The following is a 21907-nucleotide window of genomic DNA, read 5'->3' as shown; positions in this document are numbered from 1 at the left end:
TAAGGTTTCATCATTAAAAAAAAAATCCATCACTCACCGTTATAGTAGGACGGCCTAATAACTGGATTCAAAGTGGCTACACACACATACACACTTCAACTGATCATAAAGGAGCCCTGTAGTGTCCATACACAAAAAATACATAAATGTACTTTTTGTTCTCTCAATTTTTTAATTTAAGGCAACAAATTTCAACTAGCAGTTGTGACATTCTACATAATTTGCTAGAAGTTTGCAACAAAAAAGTATCTAAACGTATGTGCGCTGTAAAAAATGTATGATATAGAACTTATTAAAATGAGAGCAGAAAAACAAAAAACAGTGAGAACTTGAAAAGCAATTAAAAGCCTAAACTTGTCATAAAAAAGGCTCAACTTATCTAATGTAGTTTTTCTAGTTCTGCAAAATTTAAATCATCCACAATGAAATCCACTGTGTTCAGTTAGAGAACATTGTCAGATGTAGAACATACACTATGAACGTCAGCATGACTTGAGATGTAAAACAAGTAAATCCCTTTTTTTCCTGTAGAAGCACATTCATTTATGACATGATACCTGTTTATTTTGAGCCTGCTTTGTCTTGGAAGCCGCAGTTACACTGCATGCTCTTATGCATATCTCCTCTTTCACTTAGCATACTGCGCTGCTGGCAACAGCTGCTGCGTCATACTTGAGTGCATTATCTGTAAGCCAAGGAACAAACATGTGTACTCTGTTGTTGTTTTGCAAGTCAGAATCATTATTATTGAAAAGCTAAAAAGGAATACAGAACCAGGCAAGACAGCTGAGGGCGAAACAAGACAAAATGCTTGCACAGGCTATTATTTCAATTAAAATATTCTATAATTATCTTACAGGAAGCAATCTATTGTCTCAAGACCATTTACAATGTGGCAGAGGTCACTCGGTAATCTGCACAGCGACCCTGTAATCTATCTTCAAGACATTGTGCATGTCAGAGGCTGACTGTGGTGCGTTATATCTATATTTACTGTATATTTCCCCTCCAAAAACACATCGTCAAAGAGATATACGTGAAAGCGCTGTGATATTTCTAAAAAGAATTGGTATCTTTTTGCATGGACACAAATAAAAATGCCCATTGGGATCTCAATTTTGTCTTTCCGTCAACTACACATCCATGAAAAGTGATGGCGATACTCAGTCTGCACAGCAGGCAGCGGGGTGAGAGCTGACCGGTCCAATCACTCAGGGAAACTCCAGCCCCACTGAGAAGGGGAAGGCAACTGTGAAGGAGCTCGCAACACAAACAACCAATACATCAGAGGCTTTGCAGCAATGACAGCCGGGAGCCCGATGCATTGTTGTCAGGTTGTCTGTCCATCCAATTCTCTTAAGTGTCTTGTGAACACCATGAAGGGATTCTCTTCATATTTTCCACAGAAGTTCCCAGGGTTTCAAGAATGCACAGAAAAGGTTTGGTAATTGTGAACTATAATCAGTGTGATACCTCAGGAAGGGAAATTCCTCACATCTCGTCCCCATGTCCACTGGGAATGAACAAGAACCGAAAAGATTTTGGCGCTTCGTTTATGTTTCAGTCAATATTCATGCACTCAAGAAGTATAACTACAATTCATCTGCAGTAAGACCTCTGTGTAGATCAGAAACCATTTTCCAGAGATAATCATGTTGCTGACTAGTACTACTTCATAAATCTTCCAACAGAGATGAAAAGTATACTGTTCTTTATTAAAGTTAGTAAATCTCCCTCTCGACTCATGGCAGGAAGAAGATAAAGAGTCCTGGCCCCCGCCCCACTCCATACTTTGCTGCACACCCTACCATTGAATATAACGGGACTGTTGTTCACATGACCCGTGTTGGAGGGATTTGATGTTGTACATGTATTTCTAGGGACAAGAATGTCCTTCATGACTGGTTTAAACTGGGGAGCTTCATATTGTAAATCGTAAAATTTGGGTTGACCACAGATATAAAAATCATCTTCATCATTGGACTGTAAGAATGCACATGATTCAGTTCAGACACAGGAACAGATTTGGCGCCCATTCTAATGAAATTACAGGTCGGAAGTGCCAGAGAGTGAGGATCTCTCTTGCAAAGATAAGTAGAAAACTAAAAGGGTGGATGAAATGATGTTGGTAGATACTTCAGAGTGTGAGCTGGAGGAGAGTTCTCAAATGTGGCTGGTGCTCGCTGCTGCTACACGCAAAAGGACACGACATCTAGTCGGTGACGCATACTGGTTGTCTCTCTATCATCGACTGCTGTGGGTTTCTGATCAATATTCCATCCATCTGTAAAGTCACACAACTCACTAAACAGGACCAACTACAAGAATAATCAATCCCCAAATCCTGGCTCCACACATCCACCTGACCAAGTTGAATAGTCTGTCTTCTTCCTAAAGGTTTTGTCTTCTGAATGCCTTGTAAATAGCAAGTTATTGGGAATCAATTTAGAGAATATCAATATGGATATTACTAGGCCTGTCCATTCTCTGCTGCTGAGGACTATTTACTCAACTTGAAGGAAACTGGAGTTGATGAAATATGGTTGTCCTTTTCTCATGTCTCAGTGCACCAACAAGATCAATTTCCTTTTACTGTTGGGTGGGAAGCAGCACCATTGGAATAGTAAGGAGGTTATGTATTTTGCTCAAGGGTATCTTAAATGTTGCAGGGCCCTGCAACCGCAAAACAGCCAAGACCTTCTATTGGTAGCAGTTGACAGCGTGTTGTGTAATTGCTGATAAAGGTTGCCAATAGAGACATGCCATAGGCTAGGCCTCCGGGAAAGCACTTATGGGGTTGAGAACAGCCTGTCACTCACTGTTCATTGTTTACTGTAGTACACAACCCACAGACACACAAATGCACCAAACTTACACAACCCTTTAAACTCAGCCTTCCCATACAACCCTTTATAATTACATTCTAAAGGTAATCTGCGTCAGTGGTTATTTCTTTCATCTTCTAAGTACAAAATAATTATTCATTACATATGGAGAGGCCACTGAAAATGGTAAGGGTCATGGTGCAATCACACGTGCAGACAATACAGCCGCCTTTCTTGGAGCAATATGTGATCAAGCAACAAGGTCTTGACCTTCTGAGCTCTCACTAATGCCTCAATTATGACCACATAAAAGCCTCAGGTTCAGCACATGAAGACAGTCATTTTAACCCTGATTCATTCCTTTAATACATCTTTCCACGAGATCGAATAATCAAAGGTCAGATGGAAGCTCCTACACATGGAGCAGGTTAGCATGTAACGACTTATTGGATGAGCCTAACAAAGGTGGTCTCCCTCAAACAAACCTACTTCATCAAATCTGAAATGACCCCTTAAGCTACCGGCTTTATGTAGAAATGCAGCCATTACACATCTTTCCTTCACTTGAGTCATTTTCTGTCTTGCTTTGAGCTAATAACCTGCTTTTTGAGAGGAATGTGCAAAGAGTGACCTAATAAAAGGCTAAGGGTGTGCTGCATTCAATAGCACTTATTTTTAACATTTTCTGTGTTGCATTGTGTTCCTTGTCAAATCCAAACTGCTTTCACAAATTACAGCTCAGCGAGGACAATACTACTGCAGCCTTGCATTGAGAAACACAACAGGTGGTCATCCTCTGCAGGAGTTCAAACCCTTAAAGCTAGGGAAAATGTTGGCCTCAGAAATGTCTCATTCTCAGAAAGAGGGAAACTTGCGGGAAGAACTTGCTACAAATACAGCGAGACAACCGAGTGTTTCAAAGGAATTCTTCAGGCAGAAATTGTTTTTGAACTTAAAATGTAATGTGTACCATGCAGATATCAGCGCTGCCTCTTCTTTAAGGGAGCTGAGAATGACTGGCATTGCAAACACAAATGCCCAAGGATATGGAGTGATGCTAATCGTGTGCTTCAATGTGTGTGTGTGTGTGTGTGTGTGTGTGTGTATGTGAGACAGAGGGTGGAGGGACCTCTACCAAGATTGAATCCACTTGGAGTTTGTCTGTTTTTTTATTTAGCTTGCCGTCCTTGCCAGATGGCCGTGGTTTGTGGTGTGGGACTGCTGTGGCACAGTCCATAAGGCAGCCGTCTCTCAAACCCATGTAAGAATCCCCGCGTGTGGAGTTGTTTTTTGTCTTTGCAAATTCTCATTGTCTGTAACAGGCCATGTTGTCTCACAGCCTGAATAATAGAGAGGATACATAAAAAGGGACGGATGCTGCTGGTGGGATCAGGATAATTGATTCAAACAATTTGGTTAACCGCGGAATAGCGAGGTGGATGAGAGGAGTAAGGTTTTACGGCAAGCCAGACATGTATATTTAGTTTGATGCTAACAGCGGCATGTGACTAACAACAGTGACAACAAAAGAAAAAAAAATCACCCAAACTGCCAAAAAGAGCCACATACTGAAGTGAGCAGTTTGTTTTTGCTCCAGTCCAAGTATTTGTGGATTATGAGCATATGTCTGGCTAAAGAAAACATTGAATATACTGAACAATGTGCTTGGGATATTTTAAGCATACATTTTGTCCAGTTTTGCTGTGACAAAGAAAAAAATATCTTTGTGAGAAACTGAATGGCATAATCCATGTTTTGGGTTAAGTATCACCTGAATGCAGCTAAACAAGTATTGCAGTAAAACTAGTTGAATTATTTGGATTTGTTCAGAACAGGCGAGACACTTGGTGGGGGTTTGACCTGAACAATGAGCAGTAATGTACAGTAGTTGAAGGTACCTCTGGTGGAAATGTAGAGCAGAACTCAAAATAAATAAGAAGACAAAAGTTAAGCTTAGCAAGGTTACAACATGTAAGTACTAAACATGGCAAAGCTAGCTTCAATGCTGTGCAAGTGTAAGGCAAATTCTGATCAAATACAAGCTAGTTAGAAATCCCAAACTTCCCGTTTACCGTAAATTCCGGACGATAGAGCGCGCCGTTATGTAAGCCGCAGATGCTTATTTTAGGGAAAAAAATCAACTTTGTACACGTATAAGCCGCACCGGTAAATAAGCCGCGGTGCACGGCGGAAACACCTCGGCCGCCCGTTCTCACGTTTTGACCCAGTCTTCCAGAGCGTTTTCAAGTCCAGGCCATCTGCTATTATGACCTCTGAAAGCTTTTGTCGTCTTTTTGCATTGGGTCAGTTCGTCATGTTGCCGCCTCCAGCGTCTCACCATCGATTCGTTTATGCCAAACTTACGTGCTGCAGCTCTATTTCCATCTGCCACCGCCAGATTGATTGCCTTTAACTTGAAAGCTGCATCATAAGCATTCCTTCTTCTGCTCTCCATCTTGAGGGTGACTACAAATGACTGAAAATATCGTGTGATGCTCTTTTTACACTGCACCGCAGCATGGACTGGACGCTCCAAGTACAGTACTTAGGGAAATTCCTAGCCAAATGTTATGGTAATTTCTCTAAGTACGGTACTTGGAGCTACCATCAGGAACAATAGGGAATTACTGCCCGCTGCCGCTGCCCGCCACACCCCAGGGTGAAGGTAAAATCCTCGTATAAGACGCACCAAGTATAAGCCGCGGGGCATGAAGCGTCGAAAAAAGTCGCGGCTTATAGTCCAGAATTTACGGTATGTTGCTTTTGGTTTATTAGCTTTGGTAAACTAATTTTAATAACCATGCTCACTTTCTTTTGTTACATTTTCTTTTATTTGACCACTTACTTTTAGCTAACACCTCACTTATCAAAAGCACTATTATAAGTATCAGCTTAGAATGAAAAGTATAAATACGAAGAATTTTGATGTTTTCCTTAGGAGCAGCTCTGCAATGACTTGGCCCCCTGTAGCATCAACTAGTTTACACTTACTTTTAAGAGTTAAGACAGGCTTGCTAGTGCAGTAATAAATGAACCACTTGGTCTTGTACTGTTAGGGATTTTTTAAATTAAAAACAAAATAGGATGGTGGTGATGCACAGATGTGCACAATACACACGGGCACAAACCCAACCTATCATATCACCGAATGCCGGATTCCTTCATGTGTGCAGTTCATGCTTTAGCGACCATAGTATCAAATTATCAAGAGAACTGACTATGGCAGACCACCTTTTAAAGTTTCTGAATAGGCGCTCTGTGCACCTACTTCAAAAGAATTAGCATGTTGATACATTCATTGTATCTATGTAACATCTACACATCCATTACAATAAAATAAATGGGGATAGCCCTTCTTATAATACAGTATGTGACCTTTCATCTAATTCTTTGATTGGCCCTGCTTCCACTTACAGGGCTATTAATAGTCAGATTTAATCACCTGGTATCCAGTGAGTGTCCTAACAAAGAAGAATTACATTTCAAAACCTTTTCCATTCACTGGTTCGGGGGGGGGGGGGGGGGGGAGAGACGACATCTTTTCTCAGCCTGTGGCTCTCAAGTAAAATCAAAGTATCAATCATTGCTATGGAGAAAAATACATAACCTTCATTCCAAAACAAGGAAAGCAGCGTTGTTTCGTAACATTACGCATCGGTTTTTAGGAATGTCAGGGTTATGAAATGGATGAAACACACAGCTTACGTTTCACCTCATGGAGCAGGGAAATAACTGTAACTGAATTCCTGGTTAGTCGGGGCTCTTTCGTTTTATGTCTTTTGCCTGCCTCGTCTCCTCTCCTTCCCAATATGCATTTGTGTTTTTTTTTCAGTATTCTCCGTTGAGCTTTACATTCCTTTTTATTTTTCATCCACCATCAGTCTCATCTCGTCATACCCTCCCATCCTCTCTCCATCCATCCATCCATCCATCCCTTCCTCCCTCCCATGTGCATGAGCCGCTGTGACCTGTATCTGTCTGGCAAAGATGAGTCCCAGGTTTGGTTTAAATGCCTCAATTATTCTCATGAATTATGATGTCCTGCTCTGGGCTATGTTGATCTAGCTCTGTGGCTCTCATATGAAAGCTGGCAAGGCACAATAGAGCCATTTACAGAGGCTGGATTAAGAGCACGTTCACATGAGCAAACCTCCCCGCGCACCAGGCCATTGAAACATGAAACACCTGCTCTTATATAACCTTGTATGATACCTTTCCTGGCTTTGTGGTGACCAATATTATCCATTTCTCTCTGGCTCAACGCTTTGCCAATTTGTGTAGGGATCACACAGTAGAGTTGATACATATTCACATCATTTATGAGGTACACCTGATTAATCTCTTCCATCTCCTCAATAACATTATCTTTAGCCCTTTTCAGACAGAGATCTGCAGCCTGGTGGAGGCAGGAATTTGTCGTCTTGTCTGTGTGAAATGGAGACGTAATATTCCTCTTTCCAAAAACCCCCCCCCCAAAAAACGCGAATGACGTGAACAGTGCGGTTCTCATATGGGAGTTCTGTCTGCAACATAACTTTCACCATTATCACTTATCAAATGTATGAAGCGCAATAAACTATAACAGTACGTGCAAAATTGTAATATTTCTGACCGGTGCTGGCTGGCAATATGTTGTGCTACAAGCCCACAAAAGTTCATTATGTGCCCTGATTTGGACCAGTTGGAAACAAAGGAGAGGAGTGCGAAACACTAGATTTATGTCACATGTTGAAAGACAGCTTTTCTAACTGACAGTGCCAATGTGCTGGTGTTGAAATGAGTAAGTACAGAGATGAAGTATAATTTAGGATGCAGCCGAGTCTCTTCAGCATGGTGAAATTATTGGCTAATAAATGTTTTAGATGATCCCCACGCATCAGTGTTGAGCAGGTAGCTCAGCAGCTGCAAGTGTTCGGCATCTGGTAATAAAGTAAAACTTACATTTAAACTTTTGAGTACATCATATCATTAAATCCTTATAACTGCAAATGTTCTGAATGGTGCCATCTGGGATTCTGGAGTTTAAACCCATGAATGTAACTTCAAACTGAAAAAGTGCAGGACCATCAGTCCTGGCGGGAATCAGACATCAGAACATGACCATGTATGATTTTACCAGGCGTTTGTCATCAGTACATTCGTGGACAATAATGCAGCTTTCATCAGAATACACAGAATACTACTTTAGAATACCAGTTGACTAGATTTGAACAGTAGTCATTTGTAAGGTGTATAACTAATGTGATACCAAATGAATGTGAGGTTGTTTGGTCAATTTGGATTTTTATTGACAACACAACCAAAGTTTTTTGGAGGTAAAGACTTTACATAGACATTTTAAACAAAGAATGATGACGTCTCCATTCTTCCTTCCATAATGATTGTGTTATCTCAGTTGAACTGGCACGCAACTCCGGCTCCAACTCCAGCTTTCACTGTACATTCAGATAGAAGTTGGCTCAAAATTCTCGGTCCTTTAAACTGTGTTGGAAGCAAATGTTTGTGGAGGAACCAAAGACTCTTTTCTTTCAGCGCTTGCAATTGCATGCAAGCATGAAGGGTGTAACACAGGAACATGATACATTTCCTCTCCTCTGTGTCGCAGTGTCAATAGAATCAGATCTTTCCTTCAAATAATGTTACAGTACTGTGGCACTCTGCTAATTCTCTTCCTGATAGATTAGTATGCACCATCGTGGTTTATGTTATTTTGTGGTAGTACGAGTGTGACGCTGCATCCATAATGCATCTTTAAATACAGCGTAGACCACAAAGTCGCAAGTTGAAATTGGTCAGAAAACCACCATCATTCAGCCCTGGAGTGTTTTAGCCCTGTGTGTTTTAGCCCTCGCAATTACGGCTGCATTATAGTTCAGAAGCAGCTAGCAATCTTTTATCTTCAGATAATTATGTGCTTTGTTTAGGGTGGAACATTTTCTCCCTCCACCATCAGCTCACACTTCAATAAGCCAAGTATAGCTTCATGTCTTTTTGAAGCCTCCATGGTTCCATTCCCTGTTTCAACCATCAGTGTAATCTGACATTACGAGTGAACCCGCTAAACCTCGGGTAACATATGTTCCACACTGTGAAAGGTAGTCTAATCATCCAGCTCTTTTCTTCGCACTATAATTGATCATATCACATGTGGCCTTGATTAAACACCCACTCGCATTTCAGAATTAATCATGCATTGCATGAATATAGCATTAATCAAGGTATAACCCCCGCTCCATCTCCATTCCTCAGTCGGACTGTAATGGGATATTCATCTCTTCAACAATTAATAACATCGGCATGGGGGCTCCTGCACACTCGCCCTATTCTTTCTGTGCCCACAGTGTTATTTTAAGATGGTCGCGGGCGATGACTGAGGGTCGCAACAAGAGCTTAAATGGGATTTATTAACGTAGATGCCAGAGGTAAGGAGAGGGAGGGAGTGAAGAAGAGACTGTGGGATGTGCACGTGATTACAAGTGTGTGTGTGTGTGTGTGTGTGTGTGGGGGGGGGGGGGCTAAAGGTGATGGAGTCATTGGCATGTGTGCTCACTGGAGAGGCATCAGTCATTTTTATCTCTTTTTGATTTTTTTTTATCTCTGTTTTTCTCTCTATAACAACCCTCAGCCACCTACCAGGTGATTCATCTGAAACACTCCATAGCAGAGTTCCTCTGGGGTTCATAGACGCCCTGCCACCGCGATCCTTAACAGCGCATAATGGCATGCTCAAATAAATGAAAAGGCTGTATAATAGATACAAATATTCTTCTGAAATTTTCACTTTACCCTGACAAATTGGGGGAATAATAACACTTACAAGATGATTGACACACACAGTGTAGCTGCTATCGCTTACTGGATGTGGAGATCATCCAGAGTGGAGCTGGAATGAGTCCTTCAACCTGGAAATACGTCAGTATTCACGAGTGTCTGGTTCCCTCCGCTCCAAGTCAGTGGGTTTCTGAGTACAGACAAGACACAAGATGTTTCAACACTTTATGACATAATCTATGTCAGAAAACACCAGGCTCATGAATTCCGAAGACCTTTACGTCTTAAAAAGAGTGGTTGCTAAGAGGTGGTACCAAGTCATCGGTCCAGTGCAGTTTGTTCAGAGCATAACATTTCCTTTGTAAAAAAGAAAAGTAAATGCAGCTTTCATTTGTTAAGATTATCTTGCAACACCAAAAAGGTATAAACCTATCAGATCTTATTTCTAGCCATCCAAAATCCAGGGTACAATTTCCCCTTGATTCCCAGCTGGTCTTCAAACAACCCCGCGGCACTCATTTCTATCACACTGTATCGTATCTTGTCTGGTGGAATTCAGGGTCCTGCCAATGAGCAGAAATTATCCAGAACTCTGCTGAATATTGTCAGGTAACATAAAGTGTAAATTAGATTAAAATTTGCAGTTGTGAAAAGCAAATTCTCATAAGAATGAATATGAATATAAAAGCAATAAAATGCAGAAATCTTCAATTTGGTTTAGATTTGTGCTGATACAATTTTACATGGTCAGCAACTGCTTCTCTTTCCTAGCAAGCTGCACTTGCACAGTTACTGCAGATCAAGCAGATCAGTTCTCATTCATTCATTCATCTCCTCTCTATAGCATTAATTCTAAAGCATCGCCTGGACCTGGGCAAGAGGCAGGGTCCAACCTGGATGGGTCACCAGACAATCACAGAACCATTCACACATTCAGGCTGTTTGAAATATCCACTTAACCTTCCTTGCATGTTTTTGGTGTGTGGGAGGAAGCCAGAGCACCCAGGGAGAACCCACGCAGGCACAGGGAGAACATGCAAATGAGCATGAACATTATGAACATTACATTCGGCATCAGCTACGTAGCCTAGTCAGGATTTATGTTTGGTCATCGAGAAGACAGAGCATTCAGTCACGGCTCTCAGTTTTACAGCGCCACATCTGCCTGGCCTCATGTAACCTCAGCTAAAACTCCATCCAACTAGTAAAAGATGAATATATATAAAAAAAGATATACTGCTGAAGAAGTCATAGTAGCCTTGTACTACTTTTACACCACTCTTTAGCAGATAAAGTAACTAAAATAAAGTAAACCTGTTACATCTAAGTGAAAGACATCTGACCTTCTTTAGCTCACCCTCCAGTCAGGTGCTCTTCCTTTGCTTTCATTACCGTTTCTGTGCTGTAACTGCACTCAGCATGTTAGACTGTAAAGCACACTAGACCAAAAAAAGGTCACACACCAGACCACAAAAACATCACACAGCAGACCAATAAAAGGTCACACAGCAGACCAGAAGAAGGTCACACAGCAGACCACAAGAAGGTCACACAGCAGACCACAAGAAGGTCACACAGCAGACCACAAGAAGGTCACACACCAGACCACAAGAAGGTCACACACTAGACCACAAGAAGGTCACACAGCAGACCACAAGAAGGTCACACAGCAGACCACAAGAAGGTCACACACCAGACCACAAAAGGTCACACACCAGACCACAAGAAGGTCACACACTAGACCACAAGAAGGTCACACAGCAGACCACAAGAAGGTCACACAGCAGACCACAAGAAGGTCACACACCAGACCACAAAAGGTCACACACCAGACCACAAGAAGGTCACACTCCAGACCACAAGAAGGTCACACACCAGACCACAAAAAGGTCACACACCAGACCACAAAAAGGTCACACAGCAGACCACAAAAAGGTCATAAGCTACATGCTGGAAATGACTGATACCTTGGCAGTGAAAAGAAAATGTCAATTTCACTCAACTAAGTTAATCTTTCTTGTAAGATCCACACTTCAGCTTTTAACATGAAATAACCCTAAAATTAAAGGCTAATAGCATTAATGAAACCATTTTTAGTTAGAGGAATATCGTAGGCACAACTCTGAACTTTGTGCGTTCTTGATCAACCCTGAGAAATAAGCCATCATTAACACTAATCCAAAAAAAATGACGACAATGATACAAACAGTAAAATGCTGTTTTTTGTTTTAACAGCTTTGTGTGTCTTTTATGTAACGCAAAGACATTTTTACTTATTTTTCTCACTACAATAGAATACCAGTTCTACTACCATTTCAAATCTAATACGAAAATGTTTGCCTCACCACAAACTTTATGCAAAACTTCATCATGAACTCATGAGCTCTTTTCCCCAGGAAAAACAAAAAAGACAGACCCAAACGTTTAAAACTCAGTGTCAGCGCTGTCGTCGGTTGTCATGGTCATGAAGAAAGTAGCACGATATTTAAAGTTTCATCATGTTTCATTCTTTGCCTGATTGTTGATGGGTTTTGAAGTACGGAAAGTTTTGTGAACTGGAATTCTTTTTAACTGAGTACTCTGAGAGAAATTACTTATATACTTTAGAGATATTAAAGGGGAAAATAGCCTTTACACAACAGCCAGAGAAGCAGCAGGTGACATATGCCACCCCTGCATAGCTGAACGGACAACGTTATATCACAGTGTCAAATACTATACTGAATAAGTATAAGTAAATACCATCATTTTGTTTTGTTTTTTTACATGTGTATAATATTTCCCATATCACCATCAAATCATCTGGTTATTTTGCATTTGATAGTTTAATGATGTTCACGTCACGTTGGCATTAAAAGTTGTTGGACCAGACCGTTTTAATTCTCTTTTTATACATCTTTCTATGTTAAATATCACCGGAGGGAGAGAGGCATCGAACCTAAGGAGGTCCAAGTTCACACACTACTTGGTTCACAAACGGGTTCAAATCCATGTTAGAGAGAAACTTTGCCTTCGCCAAAAAAAAAACCAAACAAAAAAAAACAGGTGACAGCTGTAGAATATTAGCAAGCTGATTTAATGGCAAGATTATTGCAGAGGTGTGCAATACCAGTGGCTGCTGTTCAAACAAGGGATGGGCGTTTAGAGAAATTTCCTTGATTGATCACTGGGAAAATTAATTAGCAATTCAATTGCAATAATAGTGGCAGGTGATGGGGCGTTAGCTCTCGGCTGTGTGTGGTTGGTGGGCTTTCCCAGCTGTAGCTGACTTTTTTAACAGCTCCTGCTTCCGTTCTTAGAGACAGCCATTGTGACGGAATGTCATACGCTGTTTAATTATCTATCAGATCTCGAACACCTTTTACCCTTAAAGTTACCTCTGGGCAGCAAATCGATCTCAACAAATTAGCAGAGCCCTGTGGTCATTTTCTCTGCCCGTTTAGCATCGCAGCTCCTACTTGCTAACACTGGGGTGAAGCTAGGTTGGGACGATGAGCGTTTATCAACATTGACCAGGGGCGTGTGTACGTTGTTTAAGTTGTGCATCATTGGGGTCGTTGTCACGTTGTGCTCCACAGTGTTTCCAATGAACTTTGACATGGGACCATTTAGAACAGAAAATTGACAAACTTCGCCATGACCTCTTTATGTTTACATTAGCAGCAGCAACTACTGGGGGGGTGGAGTATTGCTTATTCTGTCTCCTAACTGGAATATTAAAGGAAGAATTGCACGAGCACCTTAGCTTCTAATCTGGGGAAATAATTATTTTAATATCCATGTAATCAGTGGACTCAGATTAATGTCTGCTATTCTGTCCAACTATCTGGCACCAAGACACACGTCATGACTCATTTCTGTGGGCTTCTCATCCAATCCCTGCTAAGTTTGCATTCATGTCTCAAATGTCATTTCACTAAATACATCTGTCAGTATAAGCATCTGCATGCAATATTGATGTGTGACAAATCTGAAAATAAAAGCATTCATCATTTGACAACCAGTCCAAATGCAAGTAGGTCAGTCTTACAAATCCTAAATAATCTACCAAAGCTCGGAACTCTGAAATTTTAGCAAACTAATTTAAGAGGACTGAGAGTAGGAGGATGCTCTGTTTACACTAACCAACAGTCAGAAAATTACATACGTGTAATCATATTGGCGAACAGGCAGAATGGCTTTTGAGAGCAACTGTCACAAGCACCAAACTGTGAATGAATACACTGGTGTGCCTGCTGGGTACCTGATGCCAAAACCAGGATGTTTCTTGGCTAGTGCACACATTGTGATAGAACATTTAGCAATGCCAGGTTCTTTGAAGCTCTTTGGCAACAGTCGTCTTCTCCAGATGTGTTACACAGCGCACCCAATGGACATGCTGTATAACTACAGGGACATATGGCGTCTCCTGCTGCTGTGTCAAGGTTCATATCCTGGACAATGAGCACATATGTTTTTTTTTTTTCCTGGAAATATCACAATAACTACTGATCCACTGAATTGATTGTTTCAAATGCATAAAATATTTCGATGCATTTATCATTACTAATAATCAAAGTGCATCCAAAGGCATGAGAGCAAATGCTGGGAGTAAAAGTTCTACAGCACGTCTTCCACAGAAGGAACTGCTCAACTGAAATACGACGACTTCACTCAAATTTCAGATTTTGGAGGCTGAATATTATTCCTTGCTGTAATGCTTATCTGTACGCATCGGTCTGGTGGGCGTGGCCACAGAGACACTGCAGCAACAAAACAACAGCGTGCAGCAGCAGCGCACATGTGCTGGAGAAGAATTCACCCCAATGATAAAGAAAATGTGGACTGTTTGTGTTGTCAAACTAAAGGATGCAGGATCCACCACATCAAACTTTATCAGCCACCTGAAAAGGTCCAAATAGGTCAGTCACATGGTGACATGGAAGCGAATGTTGTTAGCAAACATGCTTGACATTAGCCCGCCGTTAGCACACACATTCAAAAAATAAACCCAGACCTGTAGAACAACTTGAATTATGGCTACACAGCCTACGATTCAACACTGTGTATTCAGCCTTGTATGGGGCAGCGTTTAGTGTAGCCTATTTATTATTGAGAGTGTTGCTAATAGCAATAAGTTTGTAATATGACCAACCATCAAATTATTGCATGTGTGCATATACTAGCATAAGTTAGCGATGATATTTATGGCGCATACATAAATGTCATTTAATAAACAAAACAGGTGTGCAATTTAAAAAAAATCTTAACTCGTGCCATCGATTTTCCCTGTATATTTCAAGCGCATTTTATGCATCAATAAGCTCAACTTCCAATATTCCCATCATTCATTTTCTTTTGACAAATTTCCTTGCAATCTGTCTTAAAATGAACGCAACACTTGGACAGAGTGGGTGATCAATTAAAACAAGCATAGTGATGAACGTGGCATTGGTTTGTTCTGCACTTACGAGATGTGACGGCGTGATACTTATACAACGCCCAAACAAAAACTTAACAACTGAATTTCAAGAAATACTTAAACTGAGCCACCTGGCAGGAACAAGTAGAATTTATTCAACTTTTCTTCAAAGTTTGAGCCAGTCAATACCACTTCACATTATTCCTTCTTCTATCTGAAGTCATTCTCTGCTATGCATCTCTTTGCACAATAAAAAACAGCTCCTTCAGACTTAGGGGTGTACAGAGTTCAATAATACATACCATTCAATATAATTCAGCTGTGTCACAGTTTGTTATATTTCATTTTAATTAGACTCACTTCGTCATTGTACACACATTCATTTACACACCGCTCACAGCCAATAAAGTGTTCCAGGACAAAGTGTAATGTCTACATGGTAAACAAACTCGTCCAAACACGTCAGGTCTCTGCTCTCTCTCTCTCTGTGGCTGAATCACAAGAATCATGAGAAAGTCGCCGGCATGCATGGCTGGTTTCCTATCCTTAGAGGGGCCCTGTGCAAGTTACAGAACAGGCGAGCACTCGTCTGTCCTCTACATGGACATCACACCTCATCAGGGGTCACTGCGGTGCCGAGGAGCCTCAACCTAATGTTGGTATTCAAGAATTCTTTTTATAAGTCTTTATTACCTCCCTACAAGAAATTTGTGGTTGCATACTAGCTCACTTTTTCCATTTTTCAAGAAGAATCGTACCCCTCTATTCAACTTCATTCCTCCTCTCCTTGCATCAGAACCCCTTTCACCTTAGTTGCCAGCAGAGGAGGCAAGGAAGAGACGTGAGGAAAGAAGTGTTTAACAAAATGTACCCATCAATAAGTACGGTTGCTTCATCCCTCCATTAGCTGCTTACGTTAGCTTCACTGTTCATTGGCTGTTCCTCTTGGTAAACTTCATATTAACCTGATTACGCAGCCATGTTAACAACATTTTCTGATTACCTTAAGCTGAATGAGCTCATAGTTGGAGTGGGCAGAGTATAATGTAGATTTGGGTACACTTAAATCTCACAATGAAGTCCTTGGATACGACTTTTCACTGCATTTTTCAACACGTACAAGCAGTACAAGTTAGAAACAACACACCCAACCTCCAGTGAATGTTAAAAACCAGTACTGAATCATTAGAAAACATTTAAAACTGAGTTAAACTGACTTATGAATGTATATCATAAGCAGTTCATGCAAACCTGTTACTCCAAATACTGCCTGTCACAGTCCGCCCCCTTCACAAATGTGTTCAAATTATATATACATGTCTTTTATGCCTTAATCTAACGAAAGCTGGCCTGTACAGCCACAGATTTTCATTGGTGGCCCTATGCGGTTCTTTTTAGTTCAAGCTGTGCTAAGCACCATGTTCAAGAGCAATGTTACTCTGCTTATCAAGTCACACATACTCGTATGAGATTACAGTAATCTTTTATTCCCTCTAACCCCACATTATTGGCCATCATCTCAGGCTAAATCGCCGTTCCTGATGTCAGCTCAGTTCTCCGCCAGCTCTCTGTAAGTAGGTCTGATCATGTCTGCAGCAGATAACAATGGAGGGATCCCCAGAGTTGGTGTCTCCCATGCCTTCCCAGTCCATTAGCTCGACCGCCTTTGTGGCTGACGAATGACTGAATTAGATCTGAGTGTCATCTGATGGGAGAAAAATGCTCTCTCGCCCCCTAGATCCTTGACACATGGTCTTTTCCTCTGCTGTGTCGGTCGGAGCTGCACTAATGTGATGTTTCTCTTCTAGTGAAGTCTGTTGCTCTCCCCTAGACAAGCACTCCCTCTTTTCTTGTGTCATACATGTCACCAAACCGTTCCTTCCACTTTTCCCATTTGGAAGTGTATCTCTTAAAGTCATATTCAGTGGGTCAATTTTAGGTCTTGACCTTTGCAAGACTGACGGTGATGTTGTGTAAATAGTAAAATATCATGTTGAGCTTGTTCGCTCTAAGGGAACGTGTGGGAATTATACCATGAGTGTAAGTTTTTAATTTCAGCTCTGCTCCTGAAAAATAACTCTTACTTTTACCATTGATGGTAAAATGAGCGGACAAAGCCACTGACATTAGTTTTTATTTTAACTTAATGCAGCTTAACTTCAGGGTGGCCTCAATCATGAAAAAATATTTTCTGCCTCCGCCCGTCTGCGGGGCTGAGGCATTCCGTTTCATGAATTTCCTTCCAAGGGGGAGGCATGGCTTGGATGTAGCGTGGCTGTCTAGCAACCGAAGGGTCCCTGGTTCAATCCCCACTTCCCCCAGCACCATGTCCAAATATCCTTGAGCAAGATACTGAACCCCTAACTGCTCCTGATGGCCCTGCGAAGGACTGGCGACCCGTCCGGGGTGAACCCCGCCTCTCGCCCAATGTCAGCTGTGATAGGCTGGAATTTCCATCCATCTCATTACTGTTAGTGGAAATTTCTTCAAATTTGGCACAAATGTCCACTAGGACTCGAGTATGAACTGAAAAGATTAAGAAGGACAAACTTCAAAAGGTTAAGTTCACTGTGACAAGCACATTTTTCAGAGGCCTACAACTGCAGTGTGGTATTTCTATGATTTATGATTCAGTTTTGTGTAGTAAAAGTAGCTAGCAGACCTCTGCTCTGTGTCAAACATGAATATGCGATGGAGTTAATTTCAGACCTTCCAGATGAGTTAACTTCAGTTGGGCAAATTAATTCATGATGAAGTGGATTCTAAAATAGCAGCTTTTCTGTCACATTTGCCAGCTACATTCCAGCATGTTTGCTATATTTTTTCCTCCTGCAAGTCTCAATTCCAGGTTTATATATCATGCATATTTTGACAAAATCCTTCACAGCACAAGATCACATAGTGGCAATTTTCCTCTGGAGCTTGCTCTGTTGTCATGGAGATAGTTCAGGTTCTGTCATGTGGTAAGTGGTGTTTGTATCTTCAGGAAATGACAGTGGGAGCGGGGAATGTTTAATCTGTTTCCGTCTGATCCTAAAATTCAGTTTTTAGTATGATCCTAAAATTCAGTTTTTAGTATGGAGAGCATGAAATGAAAGGGAGAGACTTTAACAGTGAACATACACTCAGTTCAACGTGATCCAATCTGTTGTTAGACATCGCGAACAAATCACAGTCATCATCCATGTAATGATTGTGTCACGCCTGGTCTACAAGAGTTTCGATGCACCCTTTCACAGCAGACAGCGATAAGGTTTCCTCAAAGCCACCTCTCCTGTCTGAACTCTTTGTGCAGTCGATCTGTATGCTTTTAATTACATTTGATGAGCCAACATAAAAATCTAATTTCTCCCGATGTCTGCAGGCCCTTTAACACTCCTCCGCTACAGCAGATACTGTCAGAGAAGTCACCACATCACTCCATCTTGTCCCTTGCTCTTCTCATTATTCCATCAACTTCTTTTTTCTGTCTCGTTCCTCATACCACTTTGATTCAATTTTCTTACTTCCTCACAGTATTTCTAACCCCACTCACGCCTCTATCAAGTCCTTTTATCTTCTGTAGCACTTCTCTCTCTCTCTCTCTTTGCACACCCAGAAGCAAATATGGTTCATTACATTTTTAATGTTGTTTGTAATTGCTAGGCACGTCAGGCGCAAATCATTTTTCCCAGTGTGTTTGTGTGTTTGGTGGGGAGGGATCTGCATCAAATCTTTTACATGTGATACTAAGCATTATTATTTTACTCATGCGTTGATACTATATTATACATATATATAAAAAAATGCTGTTTCTTGGACTTTCTAAGGCAACTTTCGTCGCATCGTAACATGGTATTTATGAAAGACGAAATAATTACTGCATTTTTGCTTACAGTTTTCATTGCCTCTGCATCGATTTCTTCTTCCTCTGCCAACAAGTCACCCCCACAGCTTGTCAGGGTCAGTATTACAGTGCATATTATCCAAATATTACTTTGCCTCATGGACATGGTTCGTAAAATGTGTGTGTGTGTGTGTGTGCGCGCGCGCTGAGAGCAGATTCTTTTAAATGACCCATAGTCTCGTTTGTGAGTTTGCAAAAATTCCAAATATTGGCAAGTCTTTGTGAGACCCAGTTACAGTGTTGTGCAAAGAGAGAAAAAAAAAGGGAGCAACTCAATTATTTGTCTCATTTGGAAGCAAATGCTTCAACATTTTGTTTTCAAATTGCTTATTCGCCCAGGTTTACATCTTTGATTCAAAGCCCCACTGTATTGCTTTGGCCCAAAAACCACAAGTTTACATTTAGGGTACCACTCATTATTCTTTCTTAAGTTGTGCCAAATGTCCAAACCATCTGGCCATTTTTTTTTTTTTTTTAATTTTAAGCCACTCAACCCAAAAAGTTGCTTTTTCTTCATCAATACATATCTTGTGCTCACAAAGACATTTTCCCCTCCAGAATAACTTCTTTATGGCTGCAGAATACAGAAAGAACTTGCTCTCATATGTTCAGCTTGAAGCTAATAGGGATGGCTAACAGCAAAAACATCGGGGAACGGCAAAACGTCCATTTTCAAATCCTCAAGAGAATAATTTGATGTTGTCCATGTGTTCTCGACTAAGCCATATGCACAGTCATCCCCAAACACTTTGATTTACTCCCAGTTCAGTGCTACCTTGAACAGTCACTGAACTGGAAGGGTTAGAATTTGTGGATGATAATGGATGATGCACTTGAGAGTTTATAAATATTATTTTTTTGGCTGTTTTGTTGGTTTTTGTTTTGTTTCCTTTCTTTTTGTTGCTGTAGCTGTTGTCAGCCATAACTCACCATTTGCGTCAAGTAATATAATCACGGCTGGTTCTTTCTCCACACCGGGTTCACAACGAGGTTAAGCAGGCATGAAAAATTCTCTTTACACAAGACACGCGAGTACCTGCAAGAAAACCTTTAATTTCTTTTAATGCAGGCTTGCCGTTTTGTTGCACTCGTCTTGATACTATAAACGAGCACTTGACACAGACATGGAAAGTGGTATTAATCTTCTGATCCATCAGCAATAAAGCAAACAATCATATTGCGCCACATATTAAACCATTTCAGCATTTTCCATATTCACAGTTAAAAAGACAAAAATCTCACATGAATCTAAAATGCTTTCAAGAAGAATGGCACCCCTTACTTGAGGAAAAAGTCTGGAAAAGAGCAGTTGCATAAAAATACAGGCAAAGAAAGACAGGAAGTGATCCCTGGATGAAACGAATGTCAAAACAAAACAAACTCTTCCCGTGTCTTTCCTATACGACCTCCCCACACCAAGTTCTTTCAAAACCCAGCTCCTCCTACCTGTCAAAACACAGACCTGCTCAGTAAGCCCACAAGATTTCATCCAGGGGCAGAGCTCTGCCACAGAAATGAAAGGAGATAATCCTATATAGAGCCCGAGTACAGAAAGATATTCATGACTGAAATCCACGGGTACAATCTCAGCGTATAGCTTTATGTGAATCCTCCTCCCGATCAACGTTTGACAACTTGATCACGTCATCCCATTTCACAGGTATAATGCACTTGCTAAAACATAATATTAACCTTTAAATCTATATACTTGACCCCAATCCTTCGCCTCCACTTAACCAACATACCTGATTAAAATCTTAACCCTCAAATAAGCTTTCAGCCCTCGAACGGTCCTTTGAGAACCGCTGAACATCTCAAAAACTTTTTTATATGTGCTACCTGAAACTAGAAGAATAGAATAGAAGTAAAATAACACCTCGCGGCAACCCTGAGTGAATTATGTAAAAGCTTGCCAATTAAATATTGAGATGAGGACATGGGGAATCATAAAGAAAGGGAAAAGGTACAGACAGAATAGAAAGATAGGGAAGAGAAAGGGAAGAGAAAGGAAAAGGGGGAGTGTTAAACAACACCTCCATGAATATTTGAAGGCTCACTCAGAGTCAACATCGATAATTGCCAAACCCACAGTAAACATGTTGTCTCTTGCAATTTACAGCTCCTCCTGAAGACAATAACTTTCCTGTCTTCAAGCCATGTTTTACTTTCTGCACATGTGCGCGTGCGAGGGTCCACAGGGATCATCATGGAGATTTCAAAGCGGAGGCTCCACGCAAAAGTCCACGTACCAGGTAATTTCTACTGACAGCGCACTTATTGTGGCAGATGTATTTTTGTGGGCCAACATAAAAGTTAGCATCATTATGGGTTTCCTCGAACACAAACCAGTTGGATATTCTAAATATATTTTTTTGTGCAGAAAATAAGCGCTGTGGTTTTTAAGAGTCACATGTTTAGTGTCACAAGATAAGCTCCGTCACTGCAATGATTCTTGAAGCACAAACTCAATCATTCAAAATTCAATTCTTACTTTATGCTATGAACAAATCACATCAGGGACACAAGGCTTGAACATCACTACAACTAGATTTATGCTTGTGTTATTGCCATCAACCTCCGTACTCTCGTTCACTTGTTAGCAAGTACCGTTTACGAGACACAAAGAGCTTTGGAATTCACGATCGTGGAACCTATCATGAGTTTAAAGGTGTAAAAATTAACAGTAATATATCTTAGTCTAGGGCAGCACGGTGGCGCAGTGGTCAGCACTGTTGCCTCACAGCAAGAAGGTTGTGGTTGGAGCCTCGGCTCCATCACGGATCTTTCTGTGTGGAGTCTGCATGTTCTCCCTGTTCCTGCTGGGTTCTCTCTGGTACTCCAGCTTCCTCCCACAGTCCAAAGACATCAAGAGGGGACCAGGTTAATCCAGACTCTAAACTGATCGTAGGCGTGGCTGTGAGAGCCAATGGTTGTCTGTCTCTATGTGTTGGCCCTGCCATGGACTGGTGACCTGTCCAGGGTGAACCCCGCCTCTCATCTGAAGGCTGCTGGGATAGGCTCCAC

At 41.1% G+C, this 21907-nt stretch overlaps 1 protein-coding gene across 1 annotated transcript in view; it reads right to left on the bottom strand.

Moving 5' to 3' along the window:
• The window catches only part of tafa5a (TAFA chemokine like family member 5a), a 291469-nt gene that overhangs the window by 235979 nt on the left and 33583 nt on the right, over window positions 1–21907 (bottom strand). The window contains exon 2 of the mRNA XM_086201151.1: window positions 9682–9786. The gene's annotated coding sequence lies outside the window, so the exon portion shown is untranslated. The remainder of the gene's footprint in view (window positions 1–9681; window positions 9787–21907) is intronic.

This window comes from Aulostomus chinensis, chromosome 4 (assembly GCF_037954235.1).
Source record: "Aulostomus chinensis isolate RoL2024-O1b breed Wild chromosome 4, RoL_Achi_v1.0, whole genome shotgun sequence".
In the NCBI taxonomy this organism is placed as follows: Eukaryota; Metazoa; Chordata; class Actinopteri; order Syngnathiformes; family Aulostomidae; genus Aulostomus; species Aulostomus chinensis.
Note: the sequence above shows the minus strand (reverse complement) of the source record. Positions and strands in the feature narration are given on the sequence as shown.